General features: G+C 37.5%; 1 protein-coding gene across 7 annotated transcripts in view; it reads left to right on the forward strand.

Moving 5' to 3' along the window:
* Positions 1-25,414, forward strand: part of PIK3R3 (phosphoinositide-3-kinase regulatory subunit 3) — a 139,840-nt gene that overhangs the window by 43,789 nt on the left and 70,637 nt on the right. The window contains exon 1 of one of the 7 annotated variants that reach the window (XM_049094452.1): positions 16,760-16,778. The exons of the other annotated variants lie outside the window; for them this stretch is intronic. The gene's annotated coding sequence lies outside the window, so the exon portion shown is untranslated. Of the gene's footprint in view, positions 1-16,759; positions 16,779-25,414 lie in introns of those variants that run through there. 7 annotated transcript variants of the gene reach the window in all.

Genomic DNA, 25,414 nt, shown 5'->3' on the forward strand with positions numbered 1-25,414 from the left:
AGAGAGAGGGAGAGAGCATAGGAGCACAAGGCAGGGGACAGAGGGAGAGGGAGAAGTGGACTTCCCTCTGAGCCGGGAGCCTGATGCAGGGCTCTGTCTCAGGATTCAGATCATGACCTGAGCCAAAGGCAGATGTTTAACCAACTGAGCCACACAGGCGCCCCTACACTATATGTATGCTTTTGTGTGTTTTGCTCACCATCACACTGAGGCATCTATACTGTTTCTATGTAGCTTTAGATTGTTTTTATTATTATATGGTGTTTCAATTTAGAACACAGTAGATAACTCCTTTTAATAGACATTTGGGTAGTTTCTATTTTGGCTATTATGGACAATGCTGCTATGAATATTTTGCACATATGTTCTATATGCAGGCATTTCTGTTAAGGTGTATCTAGGACTCAGAATTCTGGTTTATAAAAATATGTATATCTCAGCCCTTTTAGAGAATGCCAAATTGTTTCCATCTATAATGGCATATGAGAGTTAACTACATCTACAGTAACCTTAGGTGTTGTCAGACATTTACAGTTTTGCAAATGTAGTGTAGTGGTAGCTCATTATGGTTTAAATTAATTTGCATTTTCTTATTCCTAATGTGGTTGATCATCTTTTCACATATTGGCCATTTGGTTATTCTCTTTTATGAGATGCCTTTTCATATCTTTGCCCACTTTTCTATTGGATTGTCTTTTTCTTTTTTTCCTTTTTGGTTTGTAGACATTAAAGATTCTGGATATTCTTGTCTATTACATGTATTGCAAATCTTCTCTTAAGGTGACATTTTGAGTAGAGACCTGGAGGAAATGAAGAAGTGAGTTGGAGATAGCTGAATAAAAGGTATTAGAGGGGTAGAGCGAACAGCAATGAAAGAACTTGGTGCAGGAGTATTTTTGAAATGTTGCAGGAGCAGGAAAAGATGCTTAACTGAGGTTGGAAAGAACAACAGGTTAAGAGGATCTCAGAAAAAGATGAAGCAAAATGGGAAAGACCTCTTGGAGTAAGTGAACTAGTAAAAATACAGATTATAAAATCCATTCCTTGATAATACCACAAATATGTAAAAATAGAATATGGTGAAGGAAAAGAATATGATCAAATGAAAATATGGATTTGATAGGATTGTGGACAATTTTTTAAAAAGATTTTATTTCTTTATTGATGAGAGAGACACAGAGAGAGGCAGAGATATAGGCAGAGGGAGAAGCGACTTCATGCGGAGAGCCCGATGTAGAACTTGATGACAGGATCCCGGGATCACGACCTGAGCTGAAGGCAAATGCTTACCAAGTTCCAGGGATTGCAGGGATTCCTGGGTGGCTCAGCAGTTTAGCATCTGCTTTTGGCCCGAGGCGTGATCCTGGAGTCCCAGGATCGAGTCCTTCATTGGGGTCCCTGCATGGAGCCTGCTTTTCCCTTTGTCTCTGCCCCCCTCCCTGTGTCTCTCTCATGAATAAGTAAATAAAATCTTAAAGAGTTCTACAAGATCTGCCATAGAAGGCTAGCTTAGAGTTAGCCTTATGCATGATATGAGGGGTACCTGAAAGACAACTGGAAGCTTTCAAATCATATATTCATGTAGTTGCTCAGCCTTGAGAGGAAAGAGGATTGTACTTTGTTAGAAGACTGGTTTGAATTTAGCCTGCTTATTAACAAGAGTGTGGCATTGAACAGTTCTCATCTATAAAATGGGAATAGTAATATTTAATTCACAAAGATTTTTATAAGAATTATAAAACTTTTGGGATGCCTGGGTGACTCAGTGGTTGAGTGTCTGCCTTCAGCTCAGGGCATGATCTCGGAGATCCGGGATCGAGTCCTGCATCAGGCTCCCCTTGAGGAGCCTGCTTCTCCCTCTGCCTCTGTGTCTGCCTCTCTCTCTCTGTGTCTCCCATGAATAAATAAAATCTTTAAAAAAATTATAAAACTATTATATGTGGACACATATATACAGAAGTATACATATAATGAAATAATACTTAAGCTTGTATCTGGCATATAGCAGGTACTCACTTTCCTGGAAGGTCATTGTTTTTGTGATACAGTGATAAAATGTTAGAGAGGTTAAGATGAGGAGCTTATGCTAGAGGCTGTTGAACATCTGATTTGCTAGGAGCTAACTGACTTTAATTGTGTATCTGGCCCTAAGATCAGTATGGGTAAAATATTGGGCAAAAAGAAGCGGTGAGTGAATATTTGTAGCAAGTATGGCTGATTATCCTTTTTTTTTTTTTTTTTTTTCTGTTAGCCCATATTACCTTTTTGTATGGGAAATTCAAAAAATTTTTTCTCAGGCTCCTAGGTAGCTTAGTCAGTGAAGTGTCTGCCTCCAGCTCAGCAGGTCATGATCCCAGAGTCCTGGAATCAAGTCCTGCATTGGACTACCTGCTTGGTGTGGGGTATTTGCTTCTTCTCTTACCGCCTACCCCCCACTCCCCTGCTTGTGTGCACATGCTCTGTCTCTCGCTCTCTCAAATAAAATCTTAAAAAAAATTTTTTTTCCTCTCTAGGCTGATTTTTTTTTTTTTTTTTTTGGTGTTCAGTAAAATTCCATGCTGTACTTTCAGCATGATTATTCTTGGATCTTCACTTCTCTCTGGTAAGCCTAAATGCTGATCATCTCATGTATTAATTCAACAAATATTTATTGAATGCCTTCTCTCTGTGAGACACTCAGCACAGGTGATACAAAAGATAAAATGTGTGTCCTCAAGGAGCTCACAGTTTTAGCACAAAGGCAGGTCAATGGCTAAACTATAATGAATGAGCTTATATTAGAAGGTTGAGAAAAGCTCTGTGGAATCAAAGAAGTGGTATTTAGACTACACATGAGGAAGGATTTCACACACAAAAAACTATGAGTTAAAAAAAAAGTAGCTGGATATAAGCGAATGTGGTGAGAGAAAGGAGTGGAGGGGAGGAAGGAAGAAATGGGTGTTCTGTGAAGTACAGGGAACCATACGTACAAAGGCATGAGAAAGTGTTGCATGTTTGGATGAGCTGTGGGTGTTTTTGGTGTGGCTAGTGTGAAAGGTGCCTATGGAAAGTAATAGAATGAGCTTAGAAGAGTAAGCAGAGGGGCACCTGGGTGGCACAGTAGGTTAAGCGTCTTGCTCTTGGTTTTGGCTCAGGTCATGATCTCCAGGTTGTGGGATTGAGTATGGTGTTGGGCTCCATGCTCAGCACAGAGTCTGCTTGAGTTTCTGTCTCCCTCTGCCCCTCCCCCTTACGCGCATGTGCATTCTCTCTCTCCCTCTCTCTCATGTTCTCCCTCTCTCTTAAATAAACAATCTTAAAGAGAAAAAAGTAAAAAGAAGAGTAAGCAGAGGCCAAACCATGAAGGGCCTTTTATGCCTTGATAAATGAAGAGTTTGGACTTTATCCTATAGGTAGTGGGGAGCTCTTGAAACATTGTATGCTAAACCAACATGATTAGATTCCAGACTCAAAAGCAGCAGGGAAGGTAGGAAATTAACAAGAAGACTGATCTCTGGGGAAACCCAGGGAGAGATTTTCAAGAAAGAAAAAATGGCTAACAGTATACAATTTAAAGTGATTGTAAAATAAAGATAGAAAAGTTTCTGCTGGACTCTTGCTGAAATTTATTTCTATATTTCTTCACTATTTAAGGTAGAAATCAAGAATTTCTCCACTATTTAAGGTAGATTCAAGAATGAGTGGGAGGTAAGAAAATAGTCTATAAGTATAGATTACTCTAGGAAAACTTGATATGAAGCAAAAGTGAGAAGTAGCTAGAAAGAGATGTAGATCTGAGTTACACACCTCTTCTATCTTAAAAAAAAGTGTGTGTGTGTGTGTGTGTGTGTGTGTTATGTTTTGGCAGAGAAGATAAGGCAGAGATAAAGTTGAGTTATATGGGGTATGTGATTTGATGGAATGGAAAGATGATGGGTTTGGTGGTGAGAAGAGATTATAACCCTGGGGAAGGAGGAGAGATACTTTTGTCTAACACTCAAAGAAGATGGGTTTGAAGAAGAACATAGATTGGAAAACTGTGTAAGGTCAGGTTTTTTTTTTTTTTTTTTTTTCTGGTAAAGGGCAATTGTGAGAGAAGAGGTATATAATGTTAGACTGTAGATATGGCATAGTCACAGATCTCTGTGGGATGGAGCAGATCATTGATCAGAGGCATGTAGATAAATTAATAGGGTAGTTGATCTCAAAGATTAGAGACTGGTAAATTTATAGGGGCACAAATTGCCAGCTTGAATTTTCTTCAGAATTCAGCAGTTGTGGTGTAGGAATAGAGGAAGCAGATGGTTGGATTGATTCCTCATGGTTGAAAGATTTACTGGGCTGGTGTGGTAGAAGTATGAGAAGCTGGGTGAAGATATTGACAAGAGAGTAGTTGATGCCCAACATCAGGGAATAGTTAAGTAAATTACAACACATTCATATAAACTGTTTTGTAGCTATTGAAATTTATGTTTATAGTTTATAAAGTGCTTATTTTATAATGGTAAGTTAATAAAAGTGTTCTATGTTGTACAGAGGTTTAGTAATGATCAACTTGACTATTTAGTAATAGTCAAGGGATTGTGTTAGACATAATGATGAAAAAATGCTCTGACCAGAGTATTGGTCATCCCTATTAGCACATAGACAATCATTTGACAGGGATGATTATTTCTAGTTTATAGATGAAGAAAATGAGAGTTCGCAAAAGTGACTTCAGTCCTAAATTTGATAAATGGCAGAGAGATAACTTTTATAGTACTTATTGAATAGTTACTGTATCAGGCATTATTTTAGATTTTCAGTCTTAATATTTTCCTCATGTATTGCTCTAATTTTTATTTTCCAGTTAAAACACTCAGTGATGAATAGTAATATGAGCAATAGATAATTGTCAAAAGAGTGATACCAACGACATGTAAGAAGTTCAGCAGGGGGAGGTCTTGTGGACTCCCAGGGTAGACGACTTCGGAGATGATGATATTTGAACTTGGACTGAAGGATATGTAGGCTAGTCTTATTTTTCGGTCTCTTTCACTTGTTCTTTTCATGTTAAAAAATGTTATAATAGTCTATATCATGTTTCTGGAGACTTTTGCTCAGATAAGAAAAAAATACTATTCTTGCTTTTTTTTCCCCCTTGCTTATTTCTAATGAAAGACCAAGCCTATCTATAGATGTTGTAAAGGGACCCAGAATCGTTTTTGGATCTGTAGTGCATAATTTTTGAGACTGCTTTGAAGGGAGTTGAAGAAATATTGCCTTCCAAGTAACTTTGCAAGTTGAATCATGAACTCATTGGTAGGCCTTCTAGAATAGGTTTCAAATAAAAGTGTAAATCTAGTTCTTCAAATATAAGTCTATCTAACTCTTTTTCCCCTTACACAATCATTTATATTTGAGTACTTATTATGGTTAATGGAGGAAAATACTTCATTTGAAACAACAGTTAAAAAACCACTGAAACTAAGAATTTATTCTTCCATGCTGAGCTGAAAGGGGAAAAATAAGGACCTTTTTTTTAAGTAGTAGTTAAACTTCCACTTAGCTTTTTCTCTAGTCTTGGCACTTTTATTCTGTAGTTCCAGTGGAAGAAGCATTTGAATATAAAACATTTTACATATGAGGATTCTTCAAGAATTATCAGAAAGGACTTAATAAGAATGATCTCACATTACTTGTAGTTAAAGTAGGGATTGCATGTGTTAGTTACATTATTTATTAGTTTTTATATTTGGAGATGTCTATCATTGGCATGTAAATTTCTACCAGAAGTAGTCACCATTGTAATTTGTCTAATTTTTAGATCAAGTCCATGTATAATGGCTTATGGGTTTCAATGAATACTTGATACTTTTTTTATAGTTTTTTTTTTAAAGATTTTATTTATTTATTAGAGATACAGACAGAGAGAGAGAGGCAGAGACACAGGCAGAGGGAGAAGCAGGCTCCATGCAGGGAGCCCGACATGGAATTCCATCCTGGGTCTCCAGGATCCCGTCCTGGACCAAAGGTGGTGCTAAACCGCTGAGCCACCCGGGCTGCCCTACTTGATACTTTTTAATAGGGCCCATCTGGTAACTACAAAGAAGTAAAGATAATATAGACATTTTAATGAGCTATGAAAAGATCGCTTCAATAGTGAAAACACATTCTAAAAACAACTAAGAATAACTTACCAAAACTGACTTGAGAAGAATTAAAAATCTTCATAGTCCTTTAACCATAAAAGAAATTAAGTTAGTAATTAGAAAAATCTACCTACCCAAACAATTCCAGGCCCTTATAATTAATTACAATTTTAAAAACAGAAAATTTACCGGCATAACCATTTTTAAGTGTGCAGTTTAGTAGTGTTAAGCATATTCACATTGTTGTGGAAGATCTATCTAGAACTTTTATATCTTGCACATTTGGAATGCTGTCCCCATTAAACAGCCACTCCCTTTCCATCTTTCCTTAGCCTCTATACTATTCTATTTTCTGTTTCTATGTGTTTTACTACTTTGGTTACTTCATTTAAGTGGAATCATACTGTGATTGTGTTTGTGACTGGTTTATTTTGCTAAACATAATGTCCTCAAGGCTCATCTGTGTTGTAGCATGTGACAAGATTCTTTTATTTTTTAAGGCTGAGTAATAGTCCACTGTATGCATATGCTGCTATATTTTGTTTATCCATTCATCAGTGGACATTTGGGTTCCTTCCACCAGTGACTATTGTGGATAGTGCATCTATGAACATGAGTGTCCAGAGGTCTCTTCTAGACCCTGCTTTCAGTTCTTAGATATATACTCAAATTGAGATTGTTGGATCATATGGTATTTCTATTTTTTAATTTTTTGAGATATCTCCATAGTGTTTTCTGGAGTATTGTGCCATTTTTACAATCCCAATAACAATCCTCCAGCATTCTAATTTCTCCACATACTCACCAACACTTATTTTCTCATTTTTTAATAATAGTCACCCAAATCAGGCTTATATTGTTTTATAAGTGAGTGTGATAAAATATTTATGGATAATCATAACTTAGGATAAACTACTTGAGTCTAGAAAAATAGTTACAAATTTTCTTGTTTTAGGTATTTCATAAATGTAGAATCATAAGTTTTTGTCCTTTTTTTGGTCTGGCTTCTTTCACTTAACATGTTTTTAAGGTTTGTCCATATTGTAACATGTATCAGAATTTTTTTTTCCCCAGAACTTCATTTTTTTTTATGGCTGAATAATGCTCCATGATGTGTGTATACCACCTTTTGTATATTCATTGATCTGTTGGTGGACACTTGTGTTTTTACAACACCTGTAATTGTTAAATGATAAAATTTATTATAGTAAAAAACACAACTTAAAAAGTACCTCAGAACAACCAGCAAAAGATGGACATGACCTTTTATGGAGAAAATGATAAAATTTTATTAAAGGACGTTAGAGAAGATCTAAATAAATTGGTAAACCATATGAATGGATAGGAAGACTCAGTTATCATAAACACATTAGTTCTTTCAGAATTATTTTATGTGTAGTATCATTCTATTTAATATGATAAGATATTTCATATAATGCAGCAAGTTCTGTCCAAAATTTTTAACAGGAGAGGAAACTGCAAAAAAAAAAAAATTGAATTTACTTATTCAGATAGTATGACTTATAAAGCCAAACTAATTAACAGTGTGCTAATGTATTAACAGTGTGTTAATCAATGGCATGGGATAAACCAACCAATGGAGCAGAACAAAGACACCAGAAACTGAACTCCTTCATATAAGGAAACCTAATATATGATTGAGCTTTGCAGACAAGTGAGGCAATGATGGACAGACCAATACATGATAAACAGTTGGTTATCTATATGGGAAAGAATAAAATGGAATTTCTCTTCACCATATATGTAAGTTCCTAATGATGAAAGATGTAAATGTGAAAAGGAAAACTTTTAGAAAAAATATGGAAGAATATTTTTTTGGAAGAATATTTTAATTTTTATTTTTTAGTAAGCAAGAGTAAGTGGGGGGAAGGGGCCAAGAAAAGAGGGAGAGGGAGATGGGGAGGCAGAGAGAGAGAAAGAGAAAATCTCAAGCAGGCCCCACACCCAGTGCAGAGCCTGGTGCCATGCTCAATCTCACGACCCTAAGATCATGACCTGAGCCAAAATCAGGAGTTGGTTACCCAGACACCCCTGGAAGAATATTTTTATGATATCAGGGTAGGGAAGATAGGAAGAATTTCTTCAGTAACATTTCAGATTTGAATTGTAGATGAAAAGATCAATAAATAGGTCTAGATCAAAATTAAAGATGTACAGTTATAAAAAAACAACATGAAATGAGAACTACTCTGGGAGAAAATGTTGGCAGAACATTTAACTAAAAAGGATTAATATCCAGATGTATAAAGAATATAAATCAATGATAGCAATAGAGAGTGGGTTGGAAATTTATAGAAGAGGAACAGAAATGACCTGTGGACATGAAAAAGTGTTCAGTCTCCTTAGTTGTTATGGAAATGCAAGTTAAAAATCTCACCATTTTGTTGAAGATGTGGAATAATGAGAACTCATCATACACTGCTGCGCTGAGTATCAGTTGGAACTCCGCTTTTAAAAAGGAGTATCTCGTATATAGTCTATGTTAACTCTAGGAGGTGGGCAAGAGTTTGTATGACAAGTAGAAGAAAGTTCATAGCAATGTTATATGTTAAAAAACTGGAAACAACTAAAGAATCCATCAATAATAGAATGAAGAAATTATAGAATAGTCATGTAATGTTAGAGAGCAGTGAACATAACTACAGTTATGTATCAATATAAGTGAATCTTAAAAACAATGCAGAATGAGGGGCACCTGGGTGGCTCAGTTAAGTTGCTGCTTTCAGCTCAGGTCATGATCCTAGTGTCCTGTCCCCTCTCAGCAGGGAGCCTGCTTCTCCCTCTCCCTCTGCTTTCCGCATCCCCCACTTGTGCTTGTCTGTGCTCTCTCTCACTCAAAATCTTTTTTAAAAATGCAGAATGAAATACTGTGGAGTGATTCCTTCTATACAAAAGTTTAAAGAGACAAAGTATGTTGGGAGAGATAGAGCTCCTGGGGAAAAATAAAGGAACTTGGAAGGGGTGAAAAACAGTGGCAGAGGAAGAAAAGTGAGGTTAGGAGCTTAAAAAGGAACAACCAGAACATATAACTGAAAAGGTTCAGAACCAGGTAGTTTTTCTGTTATGTATAAAATTGTGGTAATGGATTGAAAGTAAGCCCTGCATTGAAACACATCCTCCTCTCTGTAATTGGTCTTTTATGTATTTTTATATTTTCTTTGCCATGACTTTAAAAGGTTTGATAAAAGTCTATTTTATATTAAATTTTATTTTATTTTTTAAAGATTTATTTTAGAGTACATGAACAGAGGAGAAGAACAGAGAAAGGGGGAGAGGGGAAACAGACTCCTTGCTGAGCACAGAGCCCCATCTGGGGCTTGGGCCTCAATTCCAGGACCCCAAGATCACAACCTGAGCCAAAACCGAGTCAGACGCCTGACTGACTGAGCCACTCAGGTGCCCTAAATTAGGTGGAATTTAAAAAATATCTTTGTTTGGCTTTTTCTCTTTTATTGAGATCTAATTTACATGCTTTAATATTCATCCTTTTAAAGTATATAATTCAGTGTATTTGAATTTTTTAAAGATTTTATTTATTTGACAGAATGAGAGAGGGGAGAGAGTGTGTGCACAAGGGGGAGTGGCAGGCAGAAGGAAAGGGATGTGGATGTACCACATTTGTTTTCCATTTATCAGTTGATGGGTATTTGGCTTTTTCCCCACTTTTTAGCTGTTATAAAGAATGCTACTATGAACATATACAAGTTTTTGTATGGGGGGGGCGCCTGGGTAGCCCAGTCGGTTAAGTGTCTGCCTTCAGTTCAAGTCATGATCTGGGGGTCCTGGGATTGAGCCCCATGTGGGGCTCCCTGCTCACTGTGGAGTCGCTTTTCCCCCTCCTTTTGCTCCTCTTCCCTCCTTTTCCCTTCCTCTCCCCTGCTCATGCTCTCTCTCTCAAATGTTTTTTTTTTCTTTAATTTTTTTTTTGTATGGACATTTTCAATTCATTTGGGTATATAGCTAAGAGGGGAACTTCTGGGTCATATGTTACCTTTAGCTTTTTTGAGAAACTGCATAACTGTTTTCTATATGTTTGTGTTGTGGGTACATGATTTTACACTTTTACCAGCTTTTATGAGGGTTCTGCTTTTTTTGTATCCTCACCAACACATTATCTTTTTGTATTTTTTAGTCTATTGTCTTTTTAAATTATAACCATCCTAGTGGGTGTGAAGTGGTATCTCACTGTGGTTTTGATTTGTGTTTCCCTAATGAATAATAATGTTGAACATTTTTTCATGTGCTTATTGGACATTTGTATTTCTTCTTTGCTGAAATATCTATTCAATTTTTTATTCTCTAGGGGAACTATTGTAAAGAAAATTGTTTTCTGATTTTTTTTTTTTTAAAGTAGGGTCCATGCCCAATGCAGAGGCCAACCTGGGGCTTGAACTCATGGCCCTGAATGAGATCAAGACCTGAGCTGAAGGACGCCTGGGTAGCTCAGCATGTGAGTGTCTGCCTTCAGCTCAGGGCATGATCCTAGGTCCAGGGATTGAGTCCTGCATCAGGCTCCCTGTGAGGAGCCTGCTTCTCCCTCTGCCTGTGTCTCTGCCTCTCTCTCTGTGTCTCTTATGAATAAGTTAATAAAATCTTTTTTTTTAAAAAAAGCTGAGATCAAGAGTCAAACACTTAACTGACTGAGCCACCCAGGCATGCCTTCATTTCATTTTTGGAGTTAATTGCTAGTGTATAGCAATTCAATTGATTTTTGTGTTGCTTTTCTATCCTCCAATCTTGCTGAGCTTGTTTATTAACTAATAATTTGTATGTGTATCTTTATAATTTTCTATATGCAGGTAGAAGTAGTTTTACTTCTTTATTTTCAATCTGGGTGCCTTAAATTTATTTTATTTCCCTAATTGCTCTGGCTAGAACCTCCAGTATAGTGTTGAATAGAATTGGCAAGAGAAGACATCCTTGTATTATTCCTGACCTTAGAAGAAAGCATTCAGTCTTTCACCATTATGTATGATCTTAGCTGTAGGATTTTTGTAGATATCCTTTATCAGGTTGAGGAAATGCCCTTCCTTATTTGAGTGTTTTATTGGGAAAGGGTGTTTGATTTTTGTCAAATGCTTTTGCTGCATGTATTGTGATAATGAAACCTTTGTTCTATTATTCTGTCAATATGGTGTATACATTGTTAATATTTTGTTAGTTGAACTAACCTAGCATTCCTGGAATAAATCTCACTTGGTCATGGTGTATAATCCTTTTTGTGTGTTTTTAGAATCAGTCTGTTAGTATTTTGTTGAGGATTTTTGTGTTCCTGAAGGATATTGGTATTGGTCTATAGTTTTCTTCTTCTCTTGTATTGTCTTTTTTTTTTTTTCTTTTCTTTTTTAGAGCATGAAGCGATGTGGTGGGTAGGGGGGGAAAGGTAGAGAGTGAGGGATAGAGAGAATCTTAAACAGGTTCCATGCCCACCATGAAGCCCCACACAGGGCTTAGTCCCACAACCCTGAGATCATCACCTGGACCAAAATCAAGATAGGGATGCTTAACCAACTGAGCCATCCAGGTGCTCCTCTCATATTGTCTTTTTCTTGTATTGGCATTAGGGTAGCGCTGGCCTCATATTTTGCTCCTCCACTCCTCTACCCATAAATCTAATCCCAGTTTTCTTCAGCTGTATTACTCATTTAAGAATATACTGGTGCATTTCTTTTTGGTTCTGGTTATTCTTTTCATGAGCACCCAGAAAAACTTTGTGGTCTTCATGATTACATTTAGGTTACCAGTTGGGAATATGACTTATGGTACCGAGTCAAGTTTTCTGTTTTATTGTTGTTGTTAAGATTTATTTATTTATTTTAGAGCAAGAATGAGAATGAACATAGAGGGGAGGGGCAAAGGGAGAGAGAGAATCACTAGCAGACTCCCTGCCAAGTAAGGAGCCTGACATAGGGCTTGATCCCATGACACCAAGATCATGACTTGAGCTGAAACCAAGAGTTGGATGCCCAACAGACTGAGCTACCCAGGTGTCCCCACTCCTCCCTCAGTCAAGTTTTTTTATTTTTTATTGAGACAAAGAGAGAGGCAGAGAAGCAGGCATCATACAGAGAGCCCGATGTGGGACTCGATCCAGGGTCTTCAGGATCATGCCCTGGGCTGCAGGCGGCGCCAAACCACTGCGCCACCAGGGCTGCCCTCTTCAGTCAAGTTTTAATGCTATTTGCTTGGGGTACTATCTCTCTGGATGACCAATTAAAAGGGCCCATTAAAAATTAGAGACAGGAGGGACTAGGTAGATGTAATCAAACATTTTATAGAAAAGCAGTCAAGAAAGCATAAGGAAAAGGGCAGCCCAGATAGCTCAGAGGTTTAGTGCCACCTTCAGCCCAGCGTGTGATCCTGGAGACCTGGGATCAAGTCCCACGTCAGACTCCCTGCATGGAGCCTGCTTCTCCCTCTGCCTCTCTCTCTCTCTCTCTCTCTCTCTCTCTCTCTGAATAAATAAATAAATAAATCTTAAAAAAAAAAAAAAGAAAGTACAAGAGAACTGTCCAAAATTACTTTGCCGGGTTATGGCTGAACCAGGAGAATTTTAGATCAATAGCTTTCATTCACCAGTGATTAACAGTCTGTGAAAAGGATAAGTTAAAAAAATTTTTTTCAGTTCCATTTGTGTGTTTGTGAGCAATGCTAAGAAACAGTATTCTGTTTATTTGAATTGAATATGTCTAAAACTTATCATGTCTTAATCATCCTATTCAATTGGAGAAGTCCTTGAAAACATAACTAATTCATTGCTATTGGGAGGAAATTATTATTAGCACTTGTGGAATATTCAAAGCAGTTAACTAACAGAAAAAACTGCTGTTTACCTAAATTATATCATGTGAGTGGGCAAAAAAGGCAGCATCAAAATAAATCGAAATCTGAAGGAGCTCTGTCTCTAGCTTGAAGATGAGCACAGAGGGAGAGAGAAAATCATTACTGTTTCTTTTTTTTTTTTTCATTACTGTTTCAACCTAAATGTTTTAACTTTTAATTATAATTAAATATTAAATATTATTTCTCCTTATTGTTGAAATCATTGCTTTGGTTGTGAGACAGTCTTTTAGAAAAACATACTTTCCAAAAAACCCCCCAAAAACGTATTTTCCAAAAAAAAAATATAATTTTAAGAAAATATCATATATGTCTCCAAAGATCATATTTCAGTTTTGCTGAGCCAAGAAATGTAACTAAAACTACCTGCTGGAAACCGCAGAGTTTTCTCTCTCAACGTCAGTAACATACGATCCAAATTCTCCGTTCTGATTGGCTATTTTACTGTTTTCATTCAGAGATTAGTTTTGCCAACAACATCTGATTTGGGATTGGGATTTAGCTCACAAAGCAGGTTGGTTGTGGGACATAGGAAGGGGAGTTAGTGTTACTAATGAGCACGCTACAGATAAATCATTTCAGTGGTGAAAAATAGCATTTGTCCACGCATGAGCAATATTGTTCTGTAATTCGATGCTGCATACCAAATCGTCATTGAAGTCTGGATTTGAATGGGGCAGCTCACTAGTGTTCAGAGGAAATTTCGTTTAATCGTTGTCTTTTAAAAAGAAGTTCATTAAAGCTGTCAGTTGATTCCACTTTAATTTTTTTTAGTTTCAGAGGTAGACTTTAGTGATTCATCAGTTGAATATAACACCCAGTACTCATTACATCAGGTGCCCTCCTTAATGCCTGTTACCCAATTATCCCTTCCCCCTACCCATGTCCCCTCTACCAACTCTCAGTTTGTTTCCTCGAGTTCACTATCTCTTATGGTTTGCCTCCCTCTCAATTTTCATCTTATTTTATTTTTCCTTCCTTTCCCCTGTGTTCATCTGTTTTGTTTCTTAAATCCCAAATGAGTGAAATCATATCGTATTTGTCTTTCTCTGACTGACTTATTTTGCTTAGCAAAAAATCCTCTAGTTCCATCCATGTCCTTGCAAATGGCAAGATTTCCCTTTGAGAGAGAAAATGTTTTTGTTACTCTCCTCCTGTTTCTATAGTTTTATTTTTAGCCTTTCAAAAAGCTTAAGATTTAATTTAAAGGAAAACTTTTTTTCTCCTGAAGATTATTGTTATTTTCTTCTGGGTAGCCTCATCAACCAGTCATTTTTTCCTAAGCATTTTTCTGCATCTAAGATTATATTATATCTAGGGTAGTTTTAATTATTTTTGTTTTATTTTTCTTATTAGTGTTATTTTGAGTATAATTAAAATACAGTTTCTATTAGTTTTAGGTGTATAATTATTTGTATTCCTCTAAAATAAAATAGATTGTGAGTTTAGGAGATGTATTCTAACAACATTGTTTAGTTTTATTTTTTGTATTTGTAATTTTGTATGATTTCTGATTATTCACAAGTATATGTACTAGGCTTTTTGTTTTCTTATTCCCTGGTTCCTTAGCAGTAGTTAGTAAAAGGTGTACTAATTTACAATAAGTAAATTAATGTTTCTAGAAACTTAAAATACCTTTCTACTAATGTGGTCAGAGTACCGTACCATGGTTAAAACTTTCTATTCAGGTGGTCAGAATTTGTCATCTGATGAAATATTTCAGGTTTGTCATGTGCTTTGATAATATCATTGACTTTGGCAATATTTAATAGGATAATCTCTTTATGTACTTAGTATTTATTTATTTACTTAAAAAATTTTTTTTATTCATGAGACACAGAGAGGCAGAGACATAATAGGCAGAAGGAGAAGCAGGCTCCCTGCAGGGAGCCCAAGGACCCAAGGTGGTGATCCCAGGACCCCAGGATCACCACCTGAGCCAAAGGCAGATGCTCAACCACTGAGCCCCTGTACTTAGTATTTAGTATTTAGACACAATACCACCAAACCGTATAGCAAAGATTTATATAAACGAAGTAGTTTTCTTAAACTGAGAATTTTTATGTCAAGGATATTTGTAGAAGATAGGATTTACCATTTGTAGGATAAATATTAAGAATTACAACCAGGGGTGCCTCAGTAGCTCAGTTGATTGAGCCTCTAACTCTTGATCTCAGCTCTCAGGGTCCTGAGTTCAGGCCATACACTGGGCTCCACACTGGACATGGAGCCTACTCAAAAAAAAATAATTAAAACCAAATTTAAGACTTTGAAAAATAAAGGGAGATATTAAGAGAGCATTGCAAATTCCTTTGTTTCTTTTTAGTTGATCAGAACCAGTAACTGAATGTAGCTTAAAGGAGTTAACTGCAAAAAAGGAGACATAAGTTTTTTTTTCATCCTTTTCTTTATGAAAGTAAAGATAATTTCTGTTCTACTAGTTCATCATTTCTAGTTATTTTAACCTACCACTAATAGCTGACTAAGCCAGACGAGTTAGGGACTTTTACTTAATACAGAGATGACTGCTTTTTATTTGTCATTTTGGTTGTGCATGTGTTACTTAGGTCTGGTTTAGTGATAACTGAAATACCCTATGGGGCAGCCCCGGTGGCGCAGCGGTTTAGTGCTGCCTGCAGCCCAGGGTGTGATCCTGGAGACCCGGGATCGAGTCCCACATCGGGCTCCTTGCATGGAGCCTGCTTCTCCCTCTGCCTGTGTCTCTGCCATTCTGTGTGTGTGTGTGTGTGTGTGTGTGTGTGTGTGTCTCCCATGAATAAATAAATTTTAAAAAACTTAAAAAAAAAAGAAATACCCTATGAATTACTGATGTTTTTGGTGTCTACTGTGTCATCTTTACTTAAATGTAAGGCAGGAAAAAAATGTTTTCCTCTACTCTCATAGGTTCAGTTTCTAGGGTCTGTGAATTAGGCTGACAAACACTGGTTTAACAGGAGAAAAGGTTTATTACTCATATACCCAGGAAGCTTCACAGGAAAGAAGTAGAAACCCAAAGTAGCAGTTAAGCTTGACAGTTTATATGCCATTTTTCTTTTTTATTGAGCTACAATTGAATATAACATTATATTAGTTACAGGTGTACAACACAATTCAATATATATATATTGCAAAGTGATCACCGTAGTTAAGTCTAGTTAACATGCATCATCATGTGTTGTAATTTTTCTTGTGATGAGAACTTTTAAGACTTACCCTCTTAGCAACTTTTTATTTATTTATTTATGATTTTATTTATTTACTTGAGAGAGCACGCAGAGCAAGAGGGTGCACAAGCAGGGGGAGTGGCAGATGGAGAGGGAGAAGCAGACTCCCTGCCAAGCAGGGAGCCCAATGTGGGGCTCAAACCCAAGACCCTGAAACCATGACCCTAGCCAAAGGCAGATGCTTAACTGATTGAGCCACCCAGTCGCACCTCTTAGCAACTTCTTAAAAAAGATTTTGTTTTAGAGAGCATGCTTGTAGACAGGGAGAATAGCAGAGAGGGAGGGGGAAAGAATCTCAAGCAGATTCCACACTGAGCATGGAGCCTGATGTAGGGCTCGATCCCACAACCCTGAAAGCAAGACCTAAACTGAAACCAAGAGTTGGATGCTTAACGAACTGAACCACCCAGGTGCCCTTCTTAGCAACTTTCAAATATACAATACAGAATTATTAACTGTAGTCACCATGATGTACATTATATCCCTATGATTTATTTTATAGCTGCAAGTTTGTACCCTTTGACTACCTTCACCCATTTCGACCATCTCCCACCTACCACTGGCAACTACCCATCTGTTGTCTGTGAGTTTTTGTAGATTCCATATGTGAGATTATACAGTATGTGTCTTTCTCTGTCGTATTTCACTTGGCATAATGATCTCAAGGTCTGTTCATGTTGTCACAAATGGCAGGATTTTTTTTTTGTAATAGCCAAATAATATTTATGTGTGTACACACATATGTGTGTGTGTGTGTGTATCACAGTTTATCCATTCATTCTTAGGCTGTTTTGATATCTTGGTTATCGTAAGTAATTCTGTAATTCTGCATTGAACATGGGAATGCAGATATCTTTTTGAGTTAGTGTTTCTGTTTTCTTCACATAAATACACAGAAGTGAAATTGCTGGATCATGCAGTAGGTCTATTTTTAATTTTTATTATATTTTTTTTTATTTTTAATTTTTTGAGGATTGTCCATACTGTTTTCCATAGTTGCCGCACCAATTTGCATTCTCACCAATAGTGCACAAGGGCTCCCTTTTCTCCACATCATCTCCAACACTGGTTACTTCTAGTCTTTTTGAGAATAGCCATTCTAGCAGGTATTAGGGGGATATCTCATTATGGTCTTTATTTGCATTTCCCTGGTAATTAGTGATGTTGAGCACCTTTTCGTGGACCTGTTGGCCATCTGTATGTCTTGGGAAAATATCTATTTAGATCCTCTGCCCATTTAATCGGATTGTTTTTTGCTATTAAGATATATTCTTTATATATTTTGGATATTAGTCCTTTGTCAAATATGATTCGCAGATATTTTCTCTCATTTGGTAGGCTCCTGTTTCATTTTGTTGATGGTTTCCTTTGCTGTGCAGAAGCTTTTTAGTTTGATGTAATCTTACTTTTTTGTTGCCTTTGCTTTTGGTGTCAAATTTAAAAAGTTATCACCAAGGGCAGCCTGGGTGGCTCAGCAGTTTAGCGCTGCCTTTGGCCCAGGGCCATCTTCAAAAAATAAAAATAAAAAATTATCACCAAGACTGAGGTCAAGGAGTTTACTGTGTATGTTTTCTTCTAGAAATTTTACGGTTTCAGGTCTTACACTCAAATCTTTAATCCACATTGAGTTCATTTTTGTGTATGGTAGAAGATAGTGGTCCAGTTTCATTTTTTTTTTGGCATGTGGCTGTCCAATTTTCCCAGGCACTCCCCTGAAGAGAATATGTCTACTGTATATTTTTGGTTCTTTTCTCATAAATTAATTGACATATATATGTGGATTTATTTTTGGGCTGTTTCATTCTGTTGATCTGTGTGTCTGTTTTTATGCCAATACTGTACTTTTTGATGAGTTTTGTAATATTGATTGAAATTAGGAAGTGTGATACTTCCTTATCTTAAGTTTATACTTTGCCTATTTGGAGTCTTGGTGGTTCTTTTTTTTTTTTTTTTTTTAAGATTTTATTTATTTGTTCATGAGAGAGAGAGAGAGAGGCAGAGACACAGGCAGAGAGAGAAGCAGGCTCCATGCAGGATGTGGGACTCAATCCCCCGTCTCCAGGATGATGCCCTGTGCTGAAGGCAGGCGCTGAATCTCTGAACCACCCAGAGATCCCGTCTTTTGTGGTTCTATACAAATTTCAGGATTGTTTATTCTATTTCTATAAATAATACCAATGGAATTTTGATAGGGATTGCATTGAATTTGTTGAGTGCTTTGAATAGTATGGACATTCTAACAATATTAATTTTTCTAAATCATGAGTATGGAATATGTTTCCATTTTTGTGTGTTCAGTTTCTTTCATCAGTGCATTATGGTTTTCAGTACAGAGATCTTTCATCTCTATGGTTAAAATTTGTTCTTAGGTATTTCATTCTTTTTGATGCAGTTATAAATGAGACTTCCTAATTTCTTTTTCTGATAGGTATATAGGAATGCAACTGATTTTTATATATATTGAAATTGTATCTTGCAACTTTACTGAATTTGTTTAACAGTTTTTTTTTTAGAGAGAAGTTTTCTTGTATTATTATACAAGATTTTTTTTCTAGATTTATTTATTTATTTATGATAGACAGAGAGAGAGAGAGAGAGAGAGAGAGGCAGAGACACAGGAGGAGGGAAAAGCAGGCTCCATGCCGGGAGCCTGACCTGAGACTCGATCCCGGGACTCCTGGATTGCGCCCTGGGCCAAAGGCAGGCACCAAACCGCTGAGCCACCCAGTGATCCCCTGTTTAACAGTTTTTTTGTGGAGTCTTTAAGGTTTTCTATATATAATACATTGTCATCTGCAAATAGAGGCAGTTTTACCTCTTCCTTTCTGATTTGGATAATTTTATTTTCTATAACTCATTGCTCTGGCTATGACTTCCAATAGTATGCTGAATGAAACTGGTAAGAATAGTGCACCTGGGTGCCTCAATCAGTTAAGCATCTGATTTTAGCTTGGGTCATGATCTCAGGGTCCTGGATCAGCCCTGCCTCCATGCTCAGTGGGGAATCTCCTTCTCCCTCTCCCTTTGCTCCTCCCCCTGCTTGTACATGTATACTGTTTCTCAAATGAATAATCTTTTTTTTTTTTTTTTAAAGGTAAGACTGGGCATCTTTTTTTTTTAAGTTATTATATATATGACCCCATTTCTAATTTTATTTATTTAAAATATTTTATTTATTCATCAGAGAGAGAGAGAGCGAGAGAGGCAGAGAGAGAGAGAGAGAGAGAGAGAGAGAGAGGCAGAGACCTAGGCAGAGGGAGAAGCAGGCTCCGTGCAGGGAGCCTGATGTGGGACTCAATCCTGGGACTCCGGGATCACGCCCTGAGCTGAAGGCAGACGCTCAACCACTGAGGCACCCAGGCTTCCCTGTAATTTTTTTATAGTATTTTTCTCTAGTTTGGACATAAGTGTAATGCTGACCTTGCAAATTGAGTTCAGCAGTGTTTCCTCTTTTGCTTTTTGGAAGAATTTGAGGAGTGATATTCTTTAAATGTTTGGTAGGATACACTAGTGGAGAGCCATCTGGTCCTGGACTTCTGTTTTTGGGGGGCTTTTGATTACTGACTTAATCTCCTTACTAGTAAATCAGTCTGTTCAGATTTCCTATTTCTTCATGATTCAGTCATGGGGGGTTGTATGTTTTTTTTGTTTGTTTTGTTTGTTTGTTTCTTTTTTTTAAAAAAAATATTTTATTAAGGCACCTGGGTGGCTCAGTGGTTGAGCATCTGCCTTCACCTCAGGTCGAGATCCTGGGGTCCTGGGATCGAGTTCCGCATCATGATGGCTCCCTACAGGGAGCCTGCTTCTCCTTCTGCCTGTGTCTCTGCCTCTCTCTGTGTCTCATGAATAAATAAATAAAATCTTTTAAAAATATATGTATTTTATTTATTTATTTGAGATAGAGTGAGAGGGAGTGCGTGTATTGGGTGGGGAGGGGGTAGGAGAGAGAGAAAGAGAATCAGGCCCCTCACTGAGCAGGGAGCCCAACATGGGGCTTGATCCCAGGACCCCAGGATCATGACCTGAGCCCAACGCAGACACTTAACTGACTGAGCCACTCAGGTGTCCCCGGTTGTATGTTTCTAAAAATTTATCCACATTTCTGGGTTGTCTAGCTTTTTGGGCAATATTTTATACATAGCAGTCTCCTTTGATCCTTTGTATTTCTGTGGTATCAGTTGTAATCTCTCTTTCATTTGTTTTTTTTTTTTTTCATTTCTGATTTTATTTGAACTCTTTTAGCTCTAAGTCTAGCTAGAGGTTTACCTATTTTGTTTATCTTCTCAAAACTGGTGAGAGTTTGTATACCATTTTAAGAAAGAGTGGCAAATAGTGGAGAAGTGATTAAACAAAATAAAAGGCTTGTGGGGGCAGCAAATTATGGGGAGGTAAATATGTGGGAGAAGCTAATGGAAGATAAGGGTTCTTTTAATAAAGCATGTTTTCTGTAGACATAAGTTGGCTGCAACCTGTGCTAAGAATAATCTCCATGGTTAAGAGTCATTCTCCTCTTCATGGTATAGGAAAGGGAGATATCTTTATAAATGGAAATATAGGGGATCCCTGGGTGGCTTAGCAGTTTAGCGCCTGCCTTTGGCCCAGGGCGCGATCCTGGAGTCCCGGGATCGAGTCCCACGTTGGGCTCCCGGCATGGAGCCTGCTTCTCCCTCCTCCTGTGTCTCTGCCTCTCTCTCTCTTTCTCTCTCTCTCTAAGTCTATCATGAATAAATAAATATATCTTTACAAAAAAAAAAAAAAAGGGAAATATATGCCCTGTTTTTTAGGCAGAAAGAGAGAGGGCAAAGAATTCCTCCTGTGTTTGCTATTTCTTATTGCCTTCAGCTCGAAGTAATATGCCAAAGTGGCATATTTTGGGCTGGCATATTCTCATTTCCTTCATTGAGCATGTTTTGTTCCTTAACAAATATGGCTTTCTGAATAGGTTGTAGGAACAGAACTTGAGCCTCTTCTTTATTCTAGCCCCCCTTTTTTTTGTTCCTTTTGTTTCAAGGTACAATTCATATATAAACTGAATACACCTGAATTTTTGTACATAAATAAAGGGGATAATGAAAAAAGTCCCTTTTTGAAACAAAGATCAGTGGTTCTTAAACTTTTTGCTTTTCAATATATTTTTCTTTTCCTTCTGTTTTTGTTTGTTTGTTTGTTTTGTTTTGTTTAAGCAATCCCTACACCCAATGTGGGGCTTGAACTTACAACTCCAAGAACAAGAGCCGCATGCTCTACTAACTGAGCCAACCAGGTACCCCCCAACCTTTTTGTTTTGGGACCCTCTACACTCTTAAACATTATTGAAGGCCCTACAGACTTTTTATGCGAGTTATATCTGTTGTTACTATATTAGAAATTAAAACTGAGAAACTTTTAAAATGTTATTTTATTTAAAAATAACAAAACTGTTATATGGAACATAAAAGGCATATTTTTAATGAAAAATAATTTAATTTCCAAAACAAATTTAGTTAGAAGAATGGCATTGGTTGACATTTCTTCAAGTCTCTTTAATCTCTGGTTTAATAAGAGGCAGATGGATTCTTATAGCTGCTCTTTCAATCTGTTGTGATATGTTATTTTGGTTGAAGTCTATGAAGAAAAATTTTGCCTCATACAAACACATAGTTGCAAACAGGATTTAAATTTAAACTTTATTTAAATTTAGGATTTAAATATTAAATATTAATATTTAAGTTCTTCCTTGATACTACACCAAAACTTGACAAGTGGTAGTGGTTTTTTTTTTTTTTTTTTTTGACAAGTGGTAGTTTTTTAAAGATTATTTGAAATGTAGAATCAGAAACTATATCGAAGAACTTTTCATTCTCTGTTATGTTACAGTCCATTGGTCTTACACTTTAATGGATTTCTTACCCATGCATGATTTTGTAACACTATGAATTAATTGGTCTTTGTTGTAGTCTGTTTGGGTTGCAGTAACAAAAGTACTATATAGACTGGTCTTACACTTTAATGGATTTCTTACCCATGCATGATTTTGTAACACTATGAATTAATTGGTCTTTGTTGTTGTCTGTTTGGGTTGTAGTAACAAAAGTACTATATAGACTGTATGGCTTATCAAAGCGGACATTTAAAATTTTTTTTTTTATTGAGAGAGAAAACACGAGCAGGGGGAGGAGCAGAGAGTGGGAGGGATAAGCTGACTCTGTGCTGAGCATAGCCCCATGTGGGACTGGATCCTAGGACCATGAGATCATGACCTGAGCTGAAATCAAGAGTCGAACACTTAACTGACTGAGCCACCCAGGTGCCCCAACAGCAGACATTTATTCACAGCTCAGAGGCTGAGAAGTCCATGATCAGGGTACCATCAGATTCAGTATCTGATGAGGGCCCACTTACAGGCTGTGTTCTCACTATGTCCTCAGGTGGAAGAAGGGACAAGGCAGCTCTCTGAGTTCTCTTTTATAAGGTGCTAATCTCATTCATGAAGGCCCCACCCTCATGACCTAATCACCTCTCAGAGACTCACATCCAAATAATATCACTATGGGAGTTAGAATTTAACATGAATTTTCTGGGGATACAAACATTGTTTATAGCATTCTTTCTGGAAATATCGGTTGACTGAATTATGTAGATCTTCAAATGTTTTCACATGTTACTCTGCAATGTGAAGTAATCACATTAATTTCACCATTGATCTCAGCAAAACAGTTTTTTTTTTTTCTTAAGATTTTATTAATTTATTTGAGAGAGAGTGCTCACAGAGGGGGAGCAGCAGAGGGAGAGAAAGAAGCAGGCTTCTTGCTGAGCAGGGAGCCTGAAGTGGAGCTGGATCCAAGGACCCTGAGGTCATGACCTGAGCCAAAGGCAGATGCTTAACTGACTAAGCCACCCAGGCGCCCTTCAGCAGAACAGTTTTTAAGTTTACTGGGAAGCATTCAAGGTTTGCAAAATTCTAATATATTTTTTTAAAGCTTGATTTTATCAGTGACAACAAATACTGTGATTTTCTGTAAAGTGATAGGCTTACTTTATTTCTAAGAAATATGTCTGCCAAAACTCAAGTCTGAGTAATTATAGTTTGTTAGTCATTCTTTTAAGTAAAAGAAGAGTTCTGTGAAGAAAGCAGTTGCAAGTCAATCACATAAATGTTTTTCCTCAAGATATCCATTATATTGCATTGTGCAGAACTGTTTTATGTGCATTTTTCATATTATCACACAAAGTATTAAAAGGCTTTTTTTTTTTTTTTTTTTTTTTTTTTTATTCATGAGAGGGAGAGAGAGAGGCAGAGACACAGGCAGAGGGAGAAGGAGGCTCCATGCAGGAAACCCGATGTGGGACTCAATCCCACAATGATGGCCAGGATACAGAGCTTTCTAGGATCTTGTAGGCTAAGAGGGACCACAAGAAAATTATTTTCGTAGAGACAATTACTGTAATAGGGAATACTTATGGTATCAAATAGAGGGCACCTCAGTCTCCAGGGGAAGGGGGTATCTGAGAAGGTTCCCTGAGGAGGTACTGAGAATGAATTACACATAGAAATTAGGGGATCCCTGGGTGGCTCAGCGGTTAAGTGTTTGCCTTCAGCCTGGGGCGTGATTCTGGAGTCCTGGGATCGAGTCCTGTGTTGGGCTCCCTGCATGGAGCCTGCTTCTCTCCCCCTGCCTGTGTCTCTGCCTCTCTCTCTGTGTCTCTTATGAGTGAATAAAGAAAATCTTTATTTATTTTATTTTTATTTTTTTGAATAAAAATCTTAAAAAAAATATTAGTCAGGTGAGGACTGGGTGGCTGGAAATAAGATTTGGAGGTCTACAGCATGAAATTACCCCAGGAAAGTGTACATAGCATAGTGTTGCAAACTTACATGTCTATAAGTAACATCGAGTGAAACAGGCTGGATATTTTAAATACTACACCAGCAAAATGAAAATAACACCTGATACTATAGGTATTTGGGAGCCTCTAGAGAGTATTGCTTTGTGGTAATAGGTTCAGGATTTCCACTTCCCAGTTTTTTGGGATAAGTCAGAAATGAAGATTTTTTTTTTTATTTTTTTTTTTTTTATTGATTTATGATAGTCACAGAGAGAGAGAGAGAGAGAGAGAGGCAGAGACCTAGGCAGAGGGAGAAGCAGGCTCCATGCACTGGGACCCCAATGTGGGATTCGATCCCGGGTCTCCAGGATCGTGCCCTGGGCCAAAGGCAGTCGCTATATCGCTGCACCACCCAGGGATCCCCAGAAATGAAGATTTTGATATGGAATTCCCTAACTTAAGTGTTGGCAAATCAAACATTCCAATAGTGGAGTTGGTGGGGGAGAATATTTATTGTAACAGGTGTAGAGTTCTGACAATTAAAATCAGCCTTGTGGACTGCCAGTCTGTGATGTCTTTGCTATGTAGAGTGGTAGGTAAGGAGACAGCCAAAGATAGATCTCTAATGATACCCCCAAATGCTGGGAAAAGTTGCCTATGGCAGATTTAGAAAGAATGTCCAGAGGGGCATATGGGTGGCACAGTCAGATGTCTGACTCTTGGTTTTGGCTTGGGTTATGATATCAGGGTTGTGGGATCATGACTCGCATTGGGCACCATGGTCGCTGTGGAGTCTGCTTGAGGTTCTCTGTCTTCCTCCTTCTGCCTCTCCTGCTCATGTTCTGCTCTTTCTGTAAAATAATAAATGAACAAATCTTAAAAAGTTCTAGAGAAGTAGAAAAAGTATAGAGGAATAGAAGGTCTCAGGTGCTGAGTAAAGCTAGTGTTTTAAAAAGGAGAGAATTAGGGTTCCCTGGGTGGCGCAGCGGTTTGGCGCCTGCCTTTGGCCTGGGGTGCGATCCTGGAGATCCGGGATCGAGTACCACGTCGGGCTCCCGGTGCATGGAGCCTGCTTCTCCCTCTGCCTGTGTCTCTGCCTCTCTCTCTCTCTCTCTGTGACTATCATAAAATAAATAAAAATTAAAAAAAAAAAAAGGAGAGAATTACTAGCAGCATCACCTTCTGTAGATAAGGACTGAAAAATGTCTACTGAAGTTAGCAACAAGGGTCACTGACCCTTGGCAAGAGTGTTTTTAGTGGAGTTGTGAGGTTAGGAGGCAGGATTGCAATAGACTCAGGAGAGAATTTAAGTGGAGAGAGACAATGTACACCTCTTTGATAAAGCTTGGGTATGAAGGAAAAAAGAATGGAAGTTATGCAGTATGGGTTCTTACCCAGGTATTTATGGATATG

Source organism: Canis lupus, chromosome 15, assembly GCF_003254725.2.
Source record: "Canis lupus dingo isolate Sandy chromosome 15, ASM325472v2, whole genome shotgun sequence".
NCBI classification, from domain to species: Eukaryota; Metazoa; Chordata; class Mammalia; order Carnivora; family Canidae; genus Canis; species Canis lupus.